This window comes from Bos javanicus, chromosome X, assembly GCF_032452875.1.
Source record: "Bos javanicus breed banteng chromosome X, ARS-OSU_banteng_1.0, whole genome shotgun sequence".
Classification (NCBI taxonomy): Eukaryota; Metazoa; Chordata; class Mammalia; order Artiodactyla; family Bovidae; genus Bos; species Bos javanicus.
The window spans coordinates 88,155,354-88,160,508 of record NC_083897.1 but is presented as its reverse complement, the minus strand read 5'-3'; positions in this window follow the sequence as shown (position 1 = coordinate 88,160,508).

Here is a 5,155-nt window from a genome sequence, read left to right as displayed (position 1 = left end):
TGGGACGACCCAGAGGGATGGTATGGGGAGGGAGGAGGGAGGAGGGTTCAGGATGGGGAACACATGTATACCTGTGGCAGATTCATTTTGATATTTGGCAAAACTAATACAATTATGTAAAGTTTAAAAATAAAATAAAATTAGAAAAAAAAACAAACAAAAAAATAAATAAATAAAAATAAAATAAAATTAGAAAAAAAAAAAAAAGAAAGCTGAGCGCCGAAGAATTGATGCTTTTGAACTGTGGTGTTGGAGAAGACTCTTGAGAGTCCCTTGGACTGCAAGGAGATCCAACCAGTCCATCGTAAAGGAGATCAGTCCTGGGTTTTCATTGGAAGGATTGATGTTGAAGCTGAAACTCCAATACTTTGGCCACCTGATGCGAAGAACTGACTCATTTGAAAAGACCCTGATGCTTGGAAAGATTGAGGGCAGGAGGAGAAGGGGACGACAGAGGATGAGATGGTTGGATGGCATCACCGACTCAATGGACATGAGTTTGGGTAAACTCCAGGAGTTGGTGAAGGACAGGGAGGCCTGGTGTGCTGCGGTTCATGGGGTCACAAAGAGTTGGACACAACTGAGCGACTGAACTGAACTGCATATATTAATTTTATGTACACAATGTACCAATATATTCTCTCATGACCGGATAATTTTGTTATGATTAGAAAGGACTTCACTCTAAGAAAACAATGAAAGATTCTTTCATTTTTTTCTTCTAGTATGCTCATAGTTTTATTTTTACATTTAAATCTTTAACCCATCTGGAATTCATTTTAGTGTAGGAAGTGAAGGAGAGTTCTCATTTTATAGTTTCCTGCTGAGTGCCATGAAATATTTACTTCTGATAAATTGGTATGATTTTCCCTCATAAACAATACAAATCACACAACCAATGAAAGAAACTTTCACATACTGAGGTATAGAGAAGTCATTCTGGTTTATACATAAGTTAACTTGAATTTTATGCTAACTAATACAGCTTGTTTGTGGCCTGTCAAACTTACATTGTACATCTGCTTCAATTATTAAAGAAAAGGGCACATTGACCAGAAGTAAAGAATATCCAGATAAGATAAAGACTAAATGCCTCTCTTCCTGAGATGCCAGTGCTGGTACTCCTTCAATGATAAGACTCCCTTCCCAGGTGCCAAGAACATACAGACTTGCTGTATATATGCTGGTCTGTTTATTTTTTACACACTTTGAACAAAGTATCCCTGACTTGTTTGATGTTCCTTGTTCTGACAAGATATAAAACTGGGCTGAAAACCATGCTGCTCCAGAGCAGTTCCTCAGAGCTATCTGAGAGAGATTGCCTTCCAGGCTATCGTCCTCAATTTGGCTCAAATAAAACTCTTTTCTATTCCTGTTATAGATTGTTTATTGATTATTTTCATCAACATAACTGACCCTTTTTGCTACAGCTGTAAGAAAATCAGAGACAAATTCACAGCTAAACATATGTGAATTTCATGCCTACGTCCCAGTCTTCTCTGATGTTAATATTTTGCTTGCTTTGTGTTTTTTGTGACCCTACCTTTACTTTTCAATTTAATGGGATGTATTTTTGTCAGGTTCCAAATATCCAGTGGAAAATAAAGTAGATGGTGAATGAACAACTGCACTATAACTCTTCTGGGTTTCAGTCACTTCTTGCTCTTCTTGGGTAAAGGCAAAGGCAGAGATCTCTAAGTCAGACCTGTGCGAAGTTACAGGATAGAAGGTTGGATGGGAGGAAGAGAAAATAGAGATATGAGAGCCTCATATCTCCCAGAAGCCTGAAAACATCCACCCGTAGGCTAGGTAACAAGTTGCAATGCAAGTTAAAGCCAAGGACACCCACGTTGCTTATAGCTCCAACCTATGTATTGATATGATTGATATAACTGATATGATTGTGTAAAGCTAGGGATGGAAATTTTTTTCTGGAATGGGCCAGATAGTAAATACTTTAGAATTTTCAGGCCATATGGTTTCTTTGGCAACTACTCAACTCTGCCATTGTAGTGATGACAAATTGAAACTGTAATGAAATAATCACAGTTTGCATGGTAAGTCACTTCAGTTGTGTCCGACTCTTTGCGACCCTATGGGCTGTAGCCTGCGAGGCTCCTCTGTCCGTGGGATTCTCCAGGCAAGTATACTGGAGTGGGCTGCCATTTCCTCCTCCAGGGGATCTTCCCAACCTAGACATAGAACCTGAGTCTCTTATGTCTACTGCATTAGTAGGCAGGTTCTTTACCAGTAGAGCCACCTGGGAAGTCCATGAATAGGAATAGAAAAGAGTAAAACTGAGCCAAACTGAGCACTGCAGCCCAGAAGACAGCCTCTTAGATAACTGTGAGGAACTGCTCTGGAGAAGCTTGATTTTCAGGGCAGTTTTATATCTTGTCAGAATAAATAACATCAAACATGTCAGGGATACATTCCTTCAAAGTTAAAAAAAAGAAAAAACAGATCAGAATGTACAGAGCAAGTCAGTAATGGCCTTGGCACCTGGGAAGGGAATCTCATCATTGAAGGAGTACCAGCATTGGCATCCAGAAAAGGAGGTATTTAACATTTATCTTATTTGCATTTTCTCTATTTCTTGTCAGTGTGCCCTTTTCTTTAATAATTAAACTAGATGTACAATGTAAATTTGACAGGCCACAAACAGGCTGTTTTAGTTAGCATAAAATTCAAGTTAACTCATGTATTAGCCAGAATGACGTCCCCATACCTCAATATGTGAAAATTTCTTTCATCAGGGTAAATGAATGAGTGTGGCTATGTTTGAAATTTTATTATTGGACACTGAAATTTGAATTTCATATAATTTTCATATTGTAGGGTAAGGGAATTAGAGAAAGTGAGGTTCGGAGAAAGAACGAGACCGACACTTTACAGGAACATATCACCTTTAATGAGACAAGAAGGGGCAGTAGTCAGATTAGTGAGCTGATGCACTAACCCAAGAAAAGAGTAAGTATATATAGGCATATATGTGGAAATCTACTGTCTTAAGGGGGCCTGTTCTTCTCCAAGGTTGTTCGGATTAGTTATCTCTTAAACGGCTAGGGCAAGGAATTCTGGAGATCGACCAGAGGCTGGGACCAGCTGGGAGATGGACGTAATCAACCTTAATGTCCATTTTTTTCTTTGGGTGAGAGAATTCTTTGTTTTGCATAGAATGGTGGGGAGGACCCAGAGGGGAATTTTAACTCCAGGCTATTTTGAGCCACGTAACTTTGCTTCATTCCAGACCCTAAGGAATACATATAAAAAGAGAAAGATAAGTGGGAGTCATTAAAGTTCAGGGCTTCTTCGTGCTGATAAATGAGGGTCAGGGGTTTGTGGTCTGGGACAAAGGAAGTCTAAGGCCCATAGTGTTGATTTTCTCTTCTAGCCATCAGGATCTCGAGCAAAAGAACAGTCTTGACTTGATCTCGGGAAATGGCTCAGATTCGGTCTTGGAGGAATCCCTGGAAAAGATTAAACAAACAAGGCCCAAGGTGAGTAGGAGGGTGATAAAAATGAATGGTCTGAAAAGGGGTAAAAGTTATAAAAGGTTCCCTGTAGCCACAGGGTGAAGATGTAAATCTTCAACGTGTTCGAATGTGGATCCTGGAGCACTTGAGACCCAGATATCTGCCAGAAGTTGTTCCAGGAATAATTGCAGCCGTGAAACCAACATGCTCATCTATAGCCAGTTGGGGCCGGTGGAAGCCATGAGAACTTTAGAGTTGAAGGGCCTGTGTGAGAAACTTGATAAGTATTAGTCTGGCAAGCATTTTCATCATTGGACTGCATAACCTTTTTTAGCTGAGTGATGTGTACCCAAGGGGTGATTTCTTTTAATTTTGCAGCAGTAGGGGTCAACAGAATTACCGTGTAGGGACCTTGCCATTTTGGGGTTAGATCTGAGTGGAACTGAGTTGTCATATAGACTTTGTCTATTTGAAAGGATGGGTATGGAATGTGGTTGAGGGAGTAAGTCATTCATATGTTGCCAAAGGGCATCTCATATCTGGACAAGGAAAAGGAAGGTGGTATGGCAGTTTGGGACCATCCTGGGAGTGGGGAAAACCTAAAGGTACTATGGGCGTCCCATACATGGCCTCAAATGGACTGCTTTTAACGTGGTTTTTTTTTTTTTTTTTTGGTAAGGCCCGGTCCTTTAAGAGGGCTTAAAGGGAGGAGTTTTGTCCAGTCCTGATGAAGTTTGCTCGTTAATTTGGTGAGAGTTTCTTTTAGGACTCGGTTGGCTCTCTCAACCTTACCGGAAGACTGAGGATGATAAGGAATGTGAAACCTCCAAGGAACTTGAAGCAGTATTTTGGGTGATTTGGGATGTGAACTCAGGCCCGTTGTCAGACTGGAGGGAGGAAGGCATTCCAAACCTGGGGAGGATTTCAGTAAGAATAAGGTGAGCCACAGTAGGGGCTTGTTTCATTTATTAGTAGTCAAAAAAAGCTTCGATCCATCCAGAAAATATATCTATGAAGACTAGGAGAAATTTAACCCTTTTTACAGTGGCATGTGGGTGAAATCTGCCTGCCAGTCTTGTGCAGGAAGATGTCCGTGAATTTGATGGGTGGGGAAAGGAGGGGGGCAAATGTTAGAGTTAGGATTTGTCTGCTGACAAATGGCACAAGTTTGGGTCAGATTATTTAAATAAATTACATCATCCTTAGTCAGTTCAGTAGAGTTCTGAAGGAAAGCCTTAAATACCTTTGCAGAGGGGTAGAAAGTGAAGTGAAGTCACTCAATCGTGTCTGACTCTTTGCGACCCCGTGGACTGTAGCCCACCAGGCTCCTCTGTCCATGGGATTCTCCAGGCAAGAATACTGGAGTGAGTTGCCATTTCCTTCTCCAGGGGATCTTCCCGACCCAGGGATCGAACCCAGGTCTCCCACATTGCAGGCAGATGCTTTAACCTCTGAGCCACCAGGGAAGCCTGAGGGGTGGAAAAGGGAATATAAATATGAAAGTAATGTGTAGATGTTAGGCTTATCAATTTGGGCTATAGTAAAGACAGGACTAACAGAGGCGGCCTGCCGCTTTGCTTCATGATCTGCTATATTGTTATAAAAGGAAATAGGACCATGTCGCTGATGTCCCTGGCAATGTATTACAGCAGCTTGTCTGGGGAGCTGAGCTTCATGGA